We start from the raw sequence: 20,179 nt of genomic DNA, 5'->3' as shown, positions 1-20,179 counted from the left end.
GAAAAAAAGTCACTGGTTTTCCGTTTTGGCTGTGGCAAAAGAACAAGCAAATACCATTTTAAAGTGAAAAAAATGGGTGTGGGTCCAAAGGGTCCCGGTTCCTCTCTCCATTGGGCTGTTCTTAGAACTTTTGCTCTTTATTTCAGTTCAGCCTAGAGAAAGTCAGGTCAGGTTTTACAGAAGAGGAGCATTTTAGTCTTGAAGCTTTCTTTCATGTTCATGAAGTTATAATTATTCACTATCCCATAATAACCATTAACCCTTTACTAACTTAATTTGCACCAGCCCAGCAGGACCAGTGCTGCTTTCCTGTTCTCAGAATTGTTATATTTATTTGAATACTTTTGACTCCCAGTCTCTCCCACCCCAAAACTGAAGTGTAAATCTTGGAGGATGCTTCTGTTTCCCTTCTTCAACATAATTTCTCTCTGGAGATTTGTAATTTTTGAGAGCAGCCCTTTTGAATATCTGAAGACATGGTAACAACTGCATTATAGAATTTTTAGTAGTTAAATTTTAGCAGTGTTTAGCCACTTTGAATTATCTAGGAAGTTATTTGCTGGTCCTGCTAGTTTTCCAGTTTGGGGAGATGGCAGAGTGATGGCAGAGAGGTTGTGAATTTATGACTTCCAGGTTTTTTCAAACAATGGATTTGAACATCTAAAGGAGTATGCAAACACTGTTTAACTGGACTGATTTTGAATTCAGGGCAGTACTAGATCTCAAAGATTCCTAGAAGTTTTTCCAGGGAGATTTTAAAGCAAGAGAGTAAGTGAGAGATTCCATTCTGTTCCTTTCTGCACCTTACCTGGAAATGGGTATCTTTTTCTCTATAACTGACACCGTAAGATCTTTGTGGATTTATTTGATATTGTTTGTTATTTGGGGACTGACCTGACTGTATGTCACTGTATGCAGAAGGGTAAGAACATGTGTTTATAATTCTCAAGAAGTTATGGCATAAGCTTTAATCACCTGCTTATCATTTATGATTTCATTCTTGTAGTAGATTAGAGTGCTTGGAAGGTCATTTGTTACTATTAGGTACTACTCTTTTTCTACTGTTTTGTTTTAAATAATAAGTTCTTATATGTTTAGATAAGTGCTTCTTTCCTGATATTTCTACAGTTGAGAGTTTTTAATCTCTTGCCTAATTGATTTTAGGGGTTCGACAAACACTGAATATATTACATTTGGTGAACAAAAGGAATACCTTTATTTGTTTTTATGGAAATTCTTGATGTGTCTGTTCTCACGTTAATATAATTTAGATGAAGAAAAGCAGATTTGAAGAAGACTGACCCAAGGGATTATAAATTATCCTGAAAGCACGAACAATATTTTAACATGTAATTTCCCTCATAAAATGTTTTATGGCAGATTTGTTTATGTCATAGATCTGAATCAAAGCTGAATTCAATACATTAGTCTCTAACTTATCCAAAATTAATATCTTCTGGCTAAGAACCAACACTGCTTTATGACTCTTAAACCATTTCCTTATATTAATCATCAGCAGTAAAAATTTGCTTTATTTGCGGAGGCTATTTTTTTTAAAAAAACGATTGTATCACTTCCTGAGTTCTTGTGTGGTTTATAAAGTGAAGAAAACATCCAAGCATAGTTGATAATAGGATAGACATACTAAATTAGCAACTCATTCACACATATTAGCCTTTACATAAGATTCAAATTCTTCAAATTAATGTCTCAACAAAAAGAAATTATTTAATCAAGGGCTTTAGTGATTGCTCATAAGTTCCTGAAATTGCAGATTTTAAGTTCATGAATTTTACAGATACATAGTAGTGATAGTTTACCGTATTATATACTTTTATTGTATGCTCATGCTGGTTTTTAAAAATACGTATGGAATAGAACAGTGAAACTCTGAATGAATGATGGTATAAATATCACTCAGACTACTGTTGTTGATTTCTATAATCGATTTCCTCTATATTAAGGATCTGCTCAATTTAAATAGGTTTTCTCAGAAAAGATCTCAAATGATTTTGTAAGGACTCTTATAGTGTTTCAAACATTGAGTCAGTGATTCTCAACATTTTCCTTTCTGCAACATGATTCTTTGCTCTGCAGCATGACCTCCAGACTCAGGGAATTCTAGGTGCTACTTTAAGAGGGGCAGGACAGTTATACGGAAAGCATTTTGTGTTCATTCTTATCTCCCTACCCCCACCTGTCCCCCTCTCTCCCTCACACACACAAAGATATAAGCAGGTTGTTTTCATATTTAAAACTAAACTCAACTCATTCAGAACCCCCAGAATTCTCCAAATGAATGCCCACTTGTAATATGTTTGACATCTCCTAATTTAGTATTAGGATGTCGAACTTTTTCATAACTTGTAATTTGGTTTGTCAGCATTATAACGAATAATCAATTATAGCATATATAATAGAATATAGTAATATTCTATTAGAATATAGAATATTATAGTATACTATAATAGAATATAGTAAATATTCTATTAAATGTTTTTTTATTATGATTCTTTATTAAAGTCAGGAATTTGAGCTTTAATGACCATCTTCCTCATTTCATCTAAGAAATACTTTGAAACATTTTCTTAGTAACTTTTCATCTGTTATGATACTTGGTGTCAAACAAGATGCTATGCCTTCAGTCTCACCATGATAAGTCATATTCTCTCATGTCGTTTTATTTAAAATTAGGATATGTGAATCTTTAAAAAGGAGTAGTATTTTAAAAATGCTTGAAATGCAGCCAAATGTTGATAATAATAAGTGTGTTTTAATTGTATCTATTATCAGAAAACACATTTCCTTCTAGTCACCAAAGGTACAATGGAATGTAAATGTAGGCTTATCGTATTTTCTCTTTTCTAATTTCATGAACATTTCAACCTAGCAATTTATGTGTAGATATCACCAGGAATCCCACATATTTTACTGAGCAATTTTAAGAGCTGAACTTTACAGTCTGTCTGTCTGTCTGTCTGTCTGTCTGTCTGTCTGTCTGTCTATCTATCTATCTATCTATCTATCTATCTATCTGTTTATTTATTTATTTGTCTTTATGGTGACATTGGTTAACAAAATCCAGTAAGTTTCAGGTGTACAGTTTAACAGTAAGGCATATGTAAATATATTGCATTGTATTCACCTCCCATAGTTAGATTTCTTTCGGTCACCACATATTTGATCCCTTTTACCCCATCTATCCCCCACCCTCTGGTAACCACTATTGTCCATGAGTCTGTGTTTGTCCTGTTCATTTGTAATTTACAGTCTTTTTAGAAGACACCAGTTCAAGAATGATTTTTAAACTGAAAGTGGGGATTTCCAGAATATTGGAGTAAGGACCTCAGAAAATCTAATCCTCTTTAAAAGCAACGTAAACACTGACAGTATTTTCAAAACTAACTTTTTCAGAATTCTGGAAATTAACCAAAGGCCTTCAACAACCTGGAGAGCCTTTATTCATTAAAAACAGCTGATTTTGGGTAAGAACAGGGAGCTTTGTTCTGTTTCAACTTGCCACAATCCTATCTGCCTTTCCCTAGTTCCACAAGGAAAGCAGCAGGCTTGCAACCACAGTAGCTATGAAAACCAGCAGCCACTGGAGGGGTCAGGCTCCCAAATATCCTTGTCCCCAGAGAATTCTCACTATTTGGCCTGTCTGGCAGCTCTCTGAAAAGGCCCCATTCACAAGACTTGTCTTTATTTGACCTGACTCATCCTTGCTCAGTGGAAAAGTCTTATCCTCAGGGCATTTGTTCAGTTGTTTAACATTGCATCTGCCTGAGGTGGTGATACCAGGAGAGGCAAAGAAGATGCTGGCCAAAAAACTTAAAAGAAGGATACGGGGATGAGGTAGGAGGCTTTAAAAAGCGCCAAGATATTTCTAGGTATCTAGGAGGCCATACACATGTGTAGAGCTGTGTACATGCCCAGGAAAGACTTGAGGAGGCCCTACTCACTCACCTCTGGCTGACCCTGAGAACCTGCGGAAGCAGGAAATGAAAGCTAAGGCAGAGTTGTAAATTGCGTTAACAGTGAAGGCATACCCCAACACACAAGGTCCCTTGGCAAAGGGGGAGATATCGATTGGTTAAAGACATTTTAGAAAATTTCTGTCTAATCATTAGCTGACCCCTAAGGCAACTGAGAAGACTTCAAGTAGCCACACATAAGAAGGAATATAGACTTTATAGAATTGGTCCAGGAAAGTCACTAAACATACAAACAACCACAACAACCACAACCCTTGGGGAGGGATCCGATTTCCAAATCTGCTACATTATTCTATTTAAAATGTCTAGTTTTCAACAACAAAAATAAAATACAGTCAAAGGAACAGGTAAGTATGGCACATATACAGGGAAATAAGCAGTCAATAGAAACTCTCTCTGAGGAAACCCAGATGTTGTGCTTACCAGAGAAAACTTTGAGCTATTATAAATAATTCACAGTAAATCATGGCTAACGAATCAAAGGAAAGTATGTGAATGCCTCACCAAATGAAGAATATCAATAAAGAAAATATTTTTTTAAAAAATGAAAATCCGGAGTTAAAAATTTTAATAACTGAAATTGGTATTAATTTGGACTAATATTTTTAGGTTAAGGTACTAATTATTATTCCCAGATCCTCCATTAAGAAAATGATTCAAACTATGGTAAAGAATTGGTAGTTAGCTTTAGAAATCTCAGTTCCTTGGCAGGTTATATTCTGGGAGTGTGACTATGTATTTTCAGATTTAAGTTTTATTTGACAGTTTCATATGTTGTTAACAGGTATAAGTATATTGTATACATAGAATATCTTGGGCTCTTTCTAGATAAACCTTAATAAAATACTAAAAGGCATTCATAATCATCAATTCTCAGAACATTCTCCTGAATTAAGAGTTTATTCTTATTCTAGTTTTTAAGATGAGGAGAATATACTAAAGAGAATTTAAGCTTTGCCTGTTTCTTCTTAGTATGATTTCTAACATCGTGAGAGTTGCAGTACTCAAGCTTTTTTACAACATATCCCTCTCTCCTAAAGGAGCTTAATGGCACATACTTAGTTTTCAATATTAAAATTAATATGTTTAAGAATTTAACACCCCTCAAGGAACTGAAGACAGTTAAAATCTCTCTGAGCTTGCTTGCCTCTCTTCCAAAACTTAATTCCAAGAGACCTTCAGTCTGACGTGCAGTCTTTGTCACAAAATGTGTATACCTATTGTGTAGAAAGTTGTTTTTAGCTCAGGTGGAGTCTCTTAAGAGACTGCAGAAAAAATATCCGATTTTGAAATAAGTTTGGCATAACAATAAAAGTTGAATCATTTTTACAGAAATCTGAATTGTAGAAGTGAGTTATCTGTCAACATGTACATTAAATACATCTTTGACAAAGTTAATTCAAATAAATAGTTATTAAGAATTTAAGTAAAAGAAAATTAACAAATTTACTATGTCTAAGGCACTGTGGGAGATTCAGAGATAGGTAAGATCGTGGTTCCTGTCCTCATCAAGGCTTACGAGTGTGAAGGGTTGTATATTAAAATACTTTAAAAATAATAAAGGAGAATTATAATAGACTTAACCTTTCGGAACTTACATAACCTTACCTAATGAAGTACAGAATAGACTAACAAAGTTCTAGATAATAAATTCCATTGTAACTTATAATATTGGTGATTTGTTCCTATGGGGAGAAAATCAGCTCTAATTTTGACTTGCTTTCAGGTTTATTTGAAGAAGAAGTAATGTGGCAGACAAAATGATTAAAAGCTCCAAACCGTTTTGAATGGATCTTGAGCCAGTTGCAAGTAGCATGAAACAAGGAATGCATTGCTTTTGGGAATTGGCTGTCAGGATTAGGGATGTCCAGCAGACGAAACAAGATGCCTTGTACTAGGAAGCTGTTGAACTAGTGCTCTCAGAAGGGACTGCCATCTTCTCTCTCCCCCTAGGGATCTTAGTCTCCTTATTTAGCATTTGTTTACCAAGTTTAAAGAGGGAGTAGTTTAGCAATTTTGTAGTACTGTTTCAGCTTAAAAGCAAACCGTACATGGTTGAGGAAGAAAGGATGCACTTCCAATGTACAGAGAACATGCTGGTTTCACTTCTGTTAAGTCAGAGCAAGGGACGAGGCTTGTTAATTATAATAGTATAATTTCTTTTTGGAATATACTTGTAAAAGCCTTATTTGCCCTCACAACAAACCAACTGTACTATTTTAAGCTAATCAGTTCAGTTATAAATTACATGACATGTTAAAAGTTGTTTAGTTTTTAATTTTATGAAATGTTAATTAAATGAACTGTCTTCAAGGATGATTCACCTAGATATTAGTTAGTGTAGGAATAATGAGGTAGAAAAGGCTTTCCTGCCCTTAAGAAGTTTACACTTTAGTAAGAGAGCTGTTATGCACTGAAATAACTAACAAATAAGTGCCTTATAGAGGGATATATAAAACCTATCGAAGTTAGGGGGTGATAAGCATGGATGGCAGATTTTAGCTGAGATGACTGAAGAGTCATCTGGTTCACAGACATACAGATATTGAAATAAAGAAATTTATAAATCACCTGCATTTCCATGAACCTGCCTTCACTAGAATAAGCCTGTATCATTTTGAGCATTAGTGTCTAGGGATAGACATTTGTTGACATGGGAACAACTTATGCTAATGAGAAGTTAATTTTTAAAACATTGTTCCGGGGGCAAATCAATGGCAAAGAATCCTTCTAGGTCTGGGTTTTTAAGAGTAGTTTAAAGGAAGGGGCAGGATAATAAGTCAAATGAATTTGAGAAAAACTATGTCCCTAAATATGCCAGACACTGTGCCAAGCACAGCTAATGGTATAGTCCCTAGCTTACAGCCTAACAGGAGAACCCAGAATGCTGGATCAATGGAAGAACCTATCCCTAAATTCCATCACATAATCCCTGGGCCTTCTAAACTGGGTGAAGGGGAATATACCAGATGGAAAGGATACTTTAAAACCTTCCAGGAAAACTTTCCCCCTGGAATGAAGTGTTTTTGAAGAGGTAGTATGTGCGTATGGTATGAAATTTGAATTTCCAAATAAGATGGACAATAAGATGTAGATCTCCCTGCCTCCCAGCTACCCAGCTCCCCTCTCCAAAGGGAACCATAGCTGCCACCAGTTTCTTGTACATATTTACAGAGATAATCTATGCATATACTAGCATTTATGTACATATGCATACCCTTTTTTTTGCACAAAGAGTAGCATACTATGCATGTTTTCTATATCTTTTTGTAGCTAAGAATCAGTCTTTGAGATACTTCTACACTGGCACACCTAGAAGTGCCTAGTTCTTCTATTTTTTTACTTCTTATTTTGAAATAATTATAGATTCACAAGATGTTACAAAAATAGTATAGAGAGATTCCATATCACCCAGCTTCCCTCACTGGTGATTTCTTATACAACTTATATAACTATAGTGTATTATAAATACCAAGAAACTGATTGCCACAATATAACTAGACTATAGTTCCTGTTTCTTTTTAATGCCTGCTAGATATTCCATTGTATGGATGTACCATAGTTTATTTAACTAGTCCTTTATCGATGCATTCTTTAGATAGTAGCATTGCTGATATAGGGAAATATAGGAGACAATAAATATCCCAGTGCCACTGCTAGCACGTACATAGCCTTTGTGTGAATTAGGAAATAAATGCCCTCTCTGGCCGTATGCTGCACCACGGGTGCATGGCTTGGGAAGCAGAATGTAACTTGGATAACTGCATTTAGCACTTCCGCATATGTATCTTTTTGCATATAGGTGAGGATACATATGTAGGATATGGAGTGTAATTTAAAAGCTACAGCATGATATCAGTGTTGCGATTTGAAATGTTGAAGCTGTCTGCTTTCAGACTTTTCACATCCTCCCATCCCTGACCCATCTGTAACCCTCATCACCCCTTCCCAATACTTCAGTCACTTAACCTTTTCTATTATTTGTGTACGTGTCTATATCCCACGTTGGATGGGATAAGCTCCTTTGATAGCAGAGACCCCATATGCTCTTTACCGTCCCCTTCTCACTCCATTATTACCTACCTAGATTATCGTTTTATATAAAAGTGTTGAGTTAATTTTTAAATTTTTTCTCAAGGCAAGGAAATTAAGAGCAGTGAATTTTTTAATCTACCTCTCAGTACTTCAAAAGGTGTCATGAAAATTTTAAACCAAAATTATTTTGAATTAAAATACCCACACATATCACATATGTAGGAGAGAGAAAGTGCATCATGAATTCAACCAACTAATGGGATACTGCAGTTCAAAAACATTAAGCATTATAGCATTGACAGAAAGAAAATAGAGTAGCTTAACTCCTTGTGAAATTGTAAGCAGGTTATTGGGTTTTGGTTCCACTGAATATTAAAATGGGAATAAGAATAATCCTTCATAAGGGCATCTTAATGTGTTCAAACTCAATGTGTTCAAAAGAAATACTGTTACAGATAAAAGAAAACACTTTAAAGCTCTATTCACAAAGAACCTAAAGTATTTTATATGTATTATACGTTTATGTTCAGTAAGTACAATTATGAGAAGTTGCATAAATCTCATGCTCTAAAAATACCTAATTTCATCAGGTCTTAACTTTATATGCAATATGCCATTGATTTAGGATGAAAATCATCCATTTTTACCAGTGGCCTTTTCATTACTGTTAAGCACTAGAAATGTTAATTACATTAAATATTTCTTTAAAACTTACATCAGTGGAACCATATGTGGTACATTTCAGTACTGCTGTAAACACAGAAAAATGGAAAAGTATCGTTTCTTACTGCAAAATAATTTGATTCTGAAGACTAAGCTCATGGCATAGTCAATGAATGGACTTGACATCCATATTAGATAGTTAATGTTTGCTTGCGCATGCTTTTTAAGGAGCTGAGGGATGGGGAAGTTGTGTTGAATAAAACTGTAGGGGGAAAACTCTTCAGATCTAAGATTCACTGTAAGTTATCAAGTGAGAGTTGCTTTGCCAACAGCATATAAACATTTTTTTCATTATAGGGAGTGACTGTTACTGAAAGAGAATTGAAGAAAACATTTGTTTGCCATGATTATTTGCTGTAAATAATTTTTGTAACCAAATTAACAAACTACTGCAGGTTCATTATGAGATACAGCATTGTTATATAGAGGCTGTTATCCCGATGTTAACTATAATAGGTTTTTACCTGTATTCCAGGAATTAAAGCAAGTTAGATTGATTCCAGTAGGTTTTATTTTTCAGCTTTAGTGCTAAAATCAGATTGTGTGTGACTCTGAATCATGGTTCTATAAATTCTTGACTATACTAAGTAAATTACAGTATATCTTTCAGTACAATTATAAGAATGCTGTAACATGCTGGATCCTTTTCTTTAGCTGTTTTATGATTTAATTTCCTCCTGAACTTGGCTGGATAGGTTTTCATTCAGCTAGCATTGAAGATCACTGTCAGTTGCCACCTGAGTGCCATCTATGTATTTGACAGTTTACTGGACTAATAGGAGTTTAAAGAATAATTTGATTTGGCAAGCTTTCTGACAGGGATGAATATGATGGACATACCTACATACTTAGTGTGTGTTTATGTATGCTACACATTTCATATTAATCTTGGTCTGTAAACTTCCAGTATACATAAAATAATTTACCAACTTGCTCTTCCTCTGGGACATATATAAGTAAACCATCTTTTCTACTTAATAAGTATTTGACTATTTCTATGGCTATGAGGTATGTTTCAATTTTTAATATAAATTGATGTAACTAAATTCGACATATATATTTAATCATCTCTCATTATCCATACTTCTATTAGGGACTGTACTGCAAATAGTGCAAAATAGTACTTTCCTTGCCTTCTTTTCCTGACTTTTTCTCTCATTCTGTGAGCTGCCTGTATGTGCCTTCCCTACTTTGCTCCAGTGCCTTCACTGAAGTGGCCATACCCCAAGCTGGTAACAGAGAGGGAAAACAGCCACACGTGGATAATGGAGATTTGGGTATTCATGATTATACTTGAGAACGGAGGAGGCGTATTAGTCATGTTGAAGTTAACGAACTTGTTTGTTAGCGAAAGATTCACAGATGATTTTGAATTACGTTTCAAATCATAAGGATTTAGAATTCGATTTGGGGGGTGGGGACTAGACATTCCAATTAGCGAGGATCATAAACAGAGTTGATTGAGTAGTTTTGTTCAGGGAACTATCAGGAAATGAGAATATCTGAGAAATCTTGAATCAGGAGAGGGAAGAGTGAAAAGGCTTGAAATTAAAGCATCTATTCATTTTGACTTCATTTTCTGACCTATTGATAAATACTGGTATAGGGGTTATATGGTTGAATCAGAGCGAGAGATTGGTCGCATTTAAAACAGTCATTGTTGAAGGGAACATTGTGGTAGTTTAGCCCAGAGAAAGCTAAGGATTAGCTGTGAAGTTGAGTTTGAGAGCAAAGAATAGGTACAAATAATAGCACAGGAAAGAAATGGTATAGTTTGGCATCTTACTGAATAATGTGGATGGTGACCTAGGGGTTCATGTTAGGCTCACACTATTTATCCAAAGAGAATGGCTATGCCATGACCCAGTGGATTTTGGAGAGCTCTGTCAGCCATCTGCTGATGAAGACCTATAGAATAAGATTGGTGCTTTTGTCTTCAGGTATACTTTGGAGGTCTCTAGTTTTTCCTCAATGCCTGAGAGTATACAATCTGACTCCTGAAATTTTGGTAGAGCTTTTGAGGGGAAATTAAGAGCAATAATGTTTGCTGATAATTTATGTGGCATGCATCCTGCCAGGTGTTTTACACATCTGCTTTTTTTCCCTGTTTCTTTACCAGATCCAACCTCTGTAAAGGTTTGTTCGTTGGTAGGTGGATGAGTGGGCATTGTGCTGAGAGAGAATTCTCCACCCTGTCAAAGCCTTTGCCACCTAAAAAAAGCCCAAAAGCAATGGTGCCCCTTTGGCTTTTTGACCAGGAGCTTTCTGGCCTTTCCCCTTTCTTTTATTCTATCTTCAACTTATACTGTATGTGGCTCCAAGCCACAGATTTTGAGTTAAAGTGCTTTTCCACAGTTATGGTCCTCTCCTTTCTTGTTTCCCTTAACTCCCATATTAAGTAGCCTTCCTCTCTGCCCCATCACTCCTCATTCACAGCTATTTTCTTATCATTTTCTGTGTTATATTAAATTCTACTTATGTGTTTCTCTTCTTCACTTACTAAGCTAGAAGCTCTAAGGGAGTAGAGATGGTATTTTTCATTTCTAATCCCTAGCGTATAGCACATAGTAGAAAAGGTGCTTCATAATGGTTTGTTGTACTAAATTGATGCTGTCCACTGCAGTTTGGCTTCTCATCTTGTTTATCCTTGTGGGATGGGCCTGTATAGTCTCTAACCCATGCTTCCTAGTGAGAAAGAATGAGGGAAGGAAAACCTCTTAGCTCCTTTTTAGTCTCTTTTAATCCAGACAGCTGTACACCCTGAATACCTAGTTCTGACTTGCCTCTAGATAACAGACTGAGTCTTCCAAGAGCTAAGTCTTCCAGCTCTAACCCATACTGCACAGTGCCATGTAGACTAGTAACTTGGAAGACCGAGATGTAAGACATGGTTGAGGTGAGGAATTTTGAGCAGCAGCGTGCACACTAGTTTCATTCCAGAATGAGGACACCCAGGAAACCAAGGAACCTTTGGTTACCCAAGGTGTGAACTGCTCCAGATTCAAATTAGATCAGTTTATGCTAATTGCTGTCACTCTGATAGGCCCAGTGGTTGAATGTGTTCTCTCCAACTACAACAACAAGGTGGCCTCTCTTTTCCAGGGTTGGAGAGGAAACCAGAACAATTTGAAAGTTCTTACTCAACTAGGTATGGAGGCGTAGCCATTTCCCTGAAGTGGAAAATCCTCTGATTCAACAACACTTCCTCAGTCTCAGATACATTAGATGACTGTAACAGTTAGTGTGTCTCTGTATTTTGATTTCTATTTAGGAAACGTATCCCCGGAAGGAAAGTTGACAACAGTAAGAACTGTTTTATCCTTCATCCACCTCTTTTGACATCCCACTCTTGAATTCTAGTAGATGGAATTCTTTTATCTTTGTTAAACCTGCTACCTTTATCAAGAAGGTAAATTGTTCAAACTCATTTAGCTCTGACTGACTTGAGAGCAGCATGTCTCATACCTGACAGAATCAGTGGCAGAAAGGCCATTGATTCTTCTAACCAGCCTCATTTTTATAACCAGTTGTTATAAAATTTTGCTTAGTTGTCCATTGGATCTCAGGAAACTATTGACATGAACATGATTTATTGAAGCACCTTGTATTCCTCCTTACCACCAAAGGCAATGAAATAGTTCAAAAGAACCCTTGAACTGCTATTAAAATGCAGTAGTAGCTAATCTAGGACACTCAAGATAAGCCTGATGATCTTTTACTAAGGCCTCTAGATTTTGGCCAATAAATTTGTAAAACCGGAAGCGTCTGGTGGAATGGGAAGAAAGAGAAAATGACCCTAAGTAACTTTTCATACATGCTCTGAGTTTTTAGGAGTCATGTGCCCATACAGCCTTCATCATACGTGGTGAGTCATAACCAGAGACTGTATACGGGTATTGTGAAACTGTGCAGTTCTTTAGCCATGCTGGTGTTGGGTTCTTTTAAAAATAGACCATTTCCAGACAGTAACCATATATTCAGGATTTCCCAGGACAGCCCTGATTTCAGTTTGTCTCATTGTGTTCATAAGTATACTCATTCATCAGACTGTGCCGAGTTTTGGTTTGGAAAATATAGACATTAGACATATAAGGACTTTCTTCTTACCAGCTGAGGAGAATCCATCACAGCATAGCCTTGCTCTTTGAACCCTTCCATTGTCACTGCCAGCAATTCTCACCCAAGGCTAGCAATCTCTGATTCGGTTCCCATCTTGTTTCTTCTTCTTTTAACCCTTCATGAGTTAACTCACCTCTCTGATATCTCTTTTCTCTGTTGTCTAGCAAATGGTATATCCTTATTCTCTCACAAAGCTACTCGTATCTAGCATTTGGGTGATACCCTTTGAAAAATAGCATACTTTCTTCCCAGGACTTTCTTGGGAGTTGAAAACTGTTGCTGCGAGTTACTCATTTTCACAGGTCAGCCAAAATAAATTCAGTAAGAAGCAGCACCACCACTAGCATTTATTGGGTGAAAAAAAAATATTTTTTAAAAATCTCTTTTAATCCTTACAACCTGTGATGTTGGTATTATTTCCTTCTCACAGATAAGGAAACATGCTTGGAGAAGTTAAATAAGTTGTTCAAGATCTCTGCTTAATAGCCTCCATTTGGAAATGCTTGCTACATTCCAGATAAGATATTAGTTGTGTGCCTACCAGACTCAGAGTTGTGGATGACCTGACCAAACATTCCAACCCCATGTTAGAGAAGAACCTTAACCTATGTACTTCCTACGACTAGGAAATATATTTTTCTGTACTCTTGATAGGTGAATATTTATACATCCTTGTTATATACCAGTGGTTCTAAAATTTCAGCATGCATGAAATTCACCTGTAGTGCTTGTTAAAACACAGATTGCTGGCCCCACTCCCTGAGTTTCTGATTCAATAGGTCTGGTGTAGGGCCTGAGAATTTGAATTTCTAACGAGTTCCTAGATGACCCCAATGTTGCTGGTCCAAAGACCACACTCTGAGAATCATTGTTATAAACTAATCATTTTTTTTTTATTCAACAAATTATTATTTAGCACTTAAATGTATTCCAGGTACTAGCTAAGCATTGGGGGGATGTAATAGTGTAAAGGGCAGACAAGGTCTTTGTTTATACAAAACTTATAGTCTAGTGGGGGAAACAAGACTGAACTAATTTTATTTGAGATAAGTAAACAGATCAATATAGAGAATAACAGAGTTGGTATCCTTTATATTAGATAGGTCGAGAGAAAGTTTCTTTGAGAAGCTGATACTTAGTCTAAAACTTAAAGGATCTGAAGAACTTATTAAGACTTTGAGCTTTGGCTTTTCTCAGGTCCAGCTTCTGTTGTCGTCACTGGTGCTGATTGCCTTGGGAGAACTCCATGAATTTTAGACTGGCCTCTGGGCAATTCATTCCTTGGCACTTTTTGTGGCCCTGGCCAAGCTCGATTGCATACTTCCTTTATGACTGTTTCTCTCCTTTGCACTTCAACCTCCCCCCACCTAATATTTGAAGGATAGGCTAATTTTGTCTTCGGGCTCCACCTAGGTCACATTTCTTGGTATGTGATGGCTTGGTAAGAATGTATACCAAGGACTGGGCCTGTGAGCCTGCCATTCATGGCCACTGCCTTCATCTTATAACTATCAGTGACATTTTAAGATTCTGTTTTCTTGCCAGTTGGCAAATTTGCCTCCAAGGGTAGCAGTAAAGGAATCCACATGACTCCCTAGCTACCCTGATGTGCAGTTTCTTTAAAGAAGATCCCCAAGTTCTTCTTGTGATCTAAGAGGACACTTTCTGCTTTCCAAAAGCCTATCAGAGCAACACAAAACCACACCTCACTTCTAGTTGTATTTGACCAAACCTAGAAAAACTTCTAGGCAAATGATGGTGACTTTTCTCCCAGCTATCCTTATCGCTTGCCATCAGATTTTGAGCTCTGAAGTTTGACTGATGACTTACATTTTTTTCCCCTTTGGATCTGCCCTGCCATGATTTAACTAGCCTTTGCATGGAAACTTGCTGCCGCTGGAACAATTTCTTTGATGTACAGTTTCACTCTGCTTAAACTAAACATTTCCTCTGGTGTTCTGTACCTATAGAGGTTAAAGGGACTCCTACCACATATTTCTTTGGGTATTTTCAGGAAGAGCATTTCTTTTGGCGTAGGTATACTTTTTGGGGGGATAACAGTTCTTTAGTCACCTCTCTATAAGTCCCCAAACTAGAGGATGTTTATCAGATGGGAAGTACTGGAAAATGACTTTTTTGGTTGCCAAGGATATCCTGAGTTTACTTAAGAAATTTTTAAAATAGTTATCCAGTGCATGTTTAATGGGCTATGATGTCTCTTCTACCTACCCGCACTTAGGGACCAGATTTAATTGCTTTATCAGATTGAAAATCACCTTTTCCCTGTGGATTCAGAATTTTCTTACTGTTAATCTGGTTACTGATGGTATAGAGTGCATCAGCATTTTTTGTTAATCCATATATCAATTAAAAAATGACTGAAATAACAAAAAAGGAGATAGTGTGCAAACTCACTCTTATCTAGAGATGATAGACCTTTTCTATGGCTCTGGAGTTGGCCCTAGTTGTTGATGTCAGGTCTGCCCCATACCGGTGGTGTCTTAGGCTTAAGTAATCCAACTGCTAAGCCTCAGTTTTCTCATCTGTATAAACCTTTTTAATAGGGTTTCTGGGAAGAGTAAGATGCATGGGAAAGCTAATCACATTTGACTCATAGTATGCTCTCATTGAATATCAACTTACTTTCCTCTTTAATGTTCCTCTTTAAAGCCCTGAACCACTTGAGTAAAGCGTAATCTCTCAGGGTGCACCCATCACACCAGAATCTTACATTTCCCTAGGTATGGAATCCATTCAAGAACCACCTGTGAAATTATAATACTTATTTTAACAAATTATAATACTCAGAGTATCCCTACTTCTCTCAGGTATCCAAGGAAGGAAATTAACAGTTATTGAGGGGCTCGTTGGCCAAAAATGATGATAACATAAATAAGTATACCTTTATTGGAAAGGCATTATAATAATCGGCAGTTTCCAGGACCTTTTAAATGCCTAGTGTCCTTGGATATCTATAGCAGCCCATTAAGCAGACAGTGCACTTGCATATCCATGTCTGAACATGAAGAGAATTGGATGACTCCTTTATGGTCTTTTGACTAACGGATGGTAGAGTTGAGCCTTGGGCCTGTGTCTTTGGCTGCCCATCCCTATTTCTATCCCCTTCCTACCATATTATAGCATTTTTATCCTACTATACTGCATTGATTTGAACTTTGAGATTCGGATACATGATTTACCCAATCACTAGAATTCTAAGAACAAAACATCTCTCAGTTTTCCCCCTGATTTTATCTCTGAGACATTTATGTCTCTAAGAGTATCTTTAAAGTGTGAGAGTTTCAAACTCTACTTAAGGGCCTGAGAAAGCTGTTTATGCCTTTGATATAAATTCTTTGTGCCACAGTTAGACATTCACTACACATTTAAAACTGGTATTTCTTGGGCCTAGACCCACAACAAAATTCTCTTTCATTCATTCAACAAACATATTTAGCCCTTTCTATGTTCCGGGGACTAGGGATGCAGCCGTGCCACAGACAGATTTCTTGGAACTTACAATTTAGTGGGTAGACAATAAACAAATAGTGATATGTGTTGTGAAGAAAAATAAAGCACTTTAAAATTTTTGCTCAAGCCATGAGATTATTAAATTGCAATAGCTAACAGTGACTCCTGGTAGACTCTTTGAAAGTTATTTGGGAGGAAGGCTTCAAGAGAGGAACATTATCTCTGACAGCCCTTAGCTTCTACCTTTCTTTCCATTCTCTGGACTAAGGCCTCTCTTTCTTGTATGGTTGTGAACAACCCTGATAGAGCTGGATTGTAAGGACATGGCCAAACACTTAAACACAGACTGGAGAGAAGGCTGTTAGGAATAAAACACCTTTAGAGAAACAATTTTACAACTACTTTAAAGTTATGCTTATCCTTTATTCTTTAAATGTAATGTATTTGCTTTATAGCGTGTTACCTGAAGAACGGTGAAGATAGATGGATTTTAAAGTATCGATTTAACTATGCTATGTTTAACAAAACACAACATAAAAAAGCAGCCTCGGATGCTTCTAGTTTTATGGTGTAAGACCGTAGAATAAGTTTATTTGGCACGAGCGTTTTAAGTTTTGAGGAAGAGGGATTCTGCAAGTTGGAAAGAAGCCATTCTTACCACGAGGCAAGTGTTCTTGAGTTTAATTTTTAAACTATAACTGCCATTTGACCTTAAATTAAGACAGTCTGTTTCCATTGTGGTATTTTACTGGTTTAACAATGAGAACATTTAAAGCAGCTGCCACCAATTAAAATAATTCATAAATGCTGGTTGTAAATAAATATTCTTGAAGTTTTAACACAATAAAGTCACTCTTTTTTTTTTTTTAATTTTAATGGCACTGTCTCTCTGGAAAGCAATTTGGTAAAATGCATCAGGACCTTTGAAAAATGTTCATATACTTTGATCTGATAATTATGTTTCTAAAAATCTATCTTCAGAAAATAAATCTGAGATCTGAATAAACTTTAATGCGTAGAGATGTTCCCCACAGTTTTAAAGAGAAGGAAATGATTCCCCCAAATTATAGTTCACCCATATGATGAAATATCATGGAGCCATTAAAATATTTTTGAAGAATTTTAACCATGTAGGAAAATGTTTATGTACTTAAGTTAAAAAATAAACTACACAAAACTGTACAGTATGATCTTAACCATGTGAAAGTATTTCCATAGAAAAAGACTGTCAGGAAACATAAATTTTCATTTTCTTTGGGTTGTGGGATTATGTGTGATTTTTATTTTCTTCTTTCTACTTTTCTGTATTTTCCAAAAATTGTCTTACAGTGAACCTGTATTACATTTATAGTGAATTTAAAAATGTTATATAAGAGTTTTAATCCTTTCTTTCAATGGGATGCTTGTTATTAATACTCAGTCCATTTATATTATTATGACATAATTTTTTCCAGATTTTTATCTTTAGAGCATTTCTTTATAGTGAAGTTTTATGTTTTTAATCTTCTATTTTAATTTTTATGATATACACAGTGTCAACGATTTTATGCTAGCTCCATTTTCCAGGTGTTCTTTAAAGCCAATAATTCAGTTCCACATTAGAATCCTATTTTTCAGGTGGTTTATATTAAATAATACACAGTCAGAGTATGTGGTAAAGAGAGTTGGCCCTGGAGCCACAATGCCTGGCTTCCAAATCCTGGCCCTGCCACTTAGTAGCTATGTGACCATTGACAAGTTAATTACTGATTCTTGGTTTCCCTATCTGTAAAATGGGAAATAATAATAGTATCTACATCATAGGGTTGTAGTAGGGATTTAAAAGAATTATTACATGTAACTAGTTGGAAAAGGTCTGGCGCATAGTAAATATACTCAGTAAAAGTTAGCTGTTTTCAGTAGTATATACACATGCACATACATATACATACATATGCATAAACATATACATATTGTCATGATCATTTGCCAAATGCTCCTTTTTATGTGTCTTTTATACAGTCGTAATTTTTAAATCACGATTTTTGTCTTATTATGTAATTAGATTTAGTTTTGCTATTATGCTTTGAAATTATTTTAAAGAATTCCCATATTTTCAACAGTAGAAACCTTATTGATTTGTTTTTCAATCATATTTTGTTTTCCCATTTTTGGAATTGATCATTCATGTGAGCCAGATGGATGAAGGTTGGCTTTGTTCTAGGTATAAAAGAACTTCCATGTATATAGATATATTCATTACTAGTTATTCTCATGTATTATTTACCTTATTTATTAAAGTACCATTTGAGTATAGAAGGAGAGAGATGAGCAGGTGAGTTTGAATGTATTCCAAAGTAATAAAAAAACGACTTTTAGTTCATTTAAATTGTATACCCTATGCTCTGGTATTTTTTTCAGATCGTATAAATCTTTTTTTTTTATTTTTTTTTAAAAATTATTTATTTATTTATATATTTTTACACCTACAGCACCTGGTATATCCTAGGCGGTCTCCCATCCAAGTACTAACCAGGCCTGACCCTGCTTAGCTTCCTAGATCAGACGAGATTGGGCACATTCAGGGTGGCATGGCCGTAGCAGATCATATAAATCTTTCACCTTATACCCAGATTTCTCTAATTCAAACTGATCTTCCAAGACAGATTTGAGGTGAAAAGAGAGCTACCATTTAGTGAATCATGCATTGGGCTAGACCCTTACATATATTATGTAATTTGTAGTCCATATGAGAACTAGTTAATTATAAGTAAAACAATCATTTGGCAATTTTCCTGTCTTACATTACAAAACGAGAAATGTGTTCCTGTAGAAAACAATTTGGATTTAATTGATTAACTGTTCTTTATTGCTAATTACAATAATTTCGCCATTGCTCTTTTTCATTTCTTTGAAGAAGAGGTACTTTTGTTGTATGTTTACATTTGCAGAATGAGGAAAGACTCTGGGCAAGTTTGAAAGCATGAAGCTGGTCACTGAAAGACTCTTTTCAAATAAAAAGATTTTTTCATCAGTCTAGCAATATTTAGTTGAGGCCTGTTGAGTCCCAAGATCTGCATCTTTGAATGGCAATTTGGTTAGTGTTTAATGCCAAGAAGGGGTGGGAAAGGTAGGCCTGGTGGGAAATTACATTTCCCATGGTCCTTGGTTTTATAACTATATAGAAGCCCTGGACTGAGTATGAAGTTCCATATGTGCATTTCATACCTGAAGTGGAGAGACGGGTCTAGTTTAAAATATTTTTTTATCTGTGGGATTTATCTAGAGAGCAAAGGTTTCAGGTGTTCTTGCTGATTTTAAAGAAGAGGACTAGGTGGACTCTAGGGGGAAAATTAGCTTTCAGGGATAAGCATATTCAATAGCTCAGGTGACAAATCTTGCTTTCTTTATTATTGATGTGATGAAGCTGAGTAGGTCACTGTTATTTCCAAACCCTACACACCACCTTTGGCTAACTTGTAGTCTGCCATGTACCTGGCAGTTCAGCTGGAGGCTGTTTAAACCATAAATATACAGAGAAAGTTGTTGGACTGGTGCTTGTTGGTAGGACTGCCGTGTTCTTTCTTATCTTCCCAGGGAGTTTAGTCTTTTTGTTTAGCTTCTACTTCATTATTTACAAAGTTACAGACTTTGAAGTAGGCAATGATATAGGACTACCTAAAGAGAAGTGTAAAGCAAGAAGGTAAGCAGTTATCCTACTTATTTTACTACCTTACTTCCTCAGACAATGTCATTCATGTATTTTGCTTTTTTTTTCCTCATAGGCTCCGCACTGACTTGCTTACTGCTACCCTTATTTTCTTTGCCTCCCATATTAAAAGCTGACTCAATTTACT

The 20,179-nt window shown here is 35.9% G+C and overlaps 1 protein-coding gene and 1 pseudogene across 1 annotated transcript in view; one reads left to right on the top strand and one right to left on the bottom strand.

Annotated features, from left to right (window-relative positions):
- The window catches only part of AMMECR1 (Alport syndrome, mental retardation, midface hypoplasia and elliptocytosis chromosomal region gene 1), a 103,948-nt gene that overhangs the window by 13,694 nt on the left and 70,075 nt on the right, over positions 1 to 20,179 (top strand). The window lies entirely within an intron of this gene.
- LOC111729058 lies at positions 18,806 to 18,925 on the bottom strand (annotated as a pseudogene).

Source organism: Pteropus vampyrus, unplaced genomic scaffold, assembly GCF_000151845.1.
Source record: "Pteropus vampyrus isolate Shadow unplaced genomic scaffold, Pvam_2.0 Scaffold244, whole genome shotgun sequence".
NCBI classification, from domain to species: Eukaryota; Metazoa; Chordata; class Mammalia; order Chiroptera; family Pteropodidae; genus Pteropus; species Pteropus vampyrus.
The sequence above is the reverse complement of the archived record's forward strand: the minus strand, read 5'-3'. Positions and strand labels throughout refer to the sequence as shown.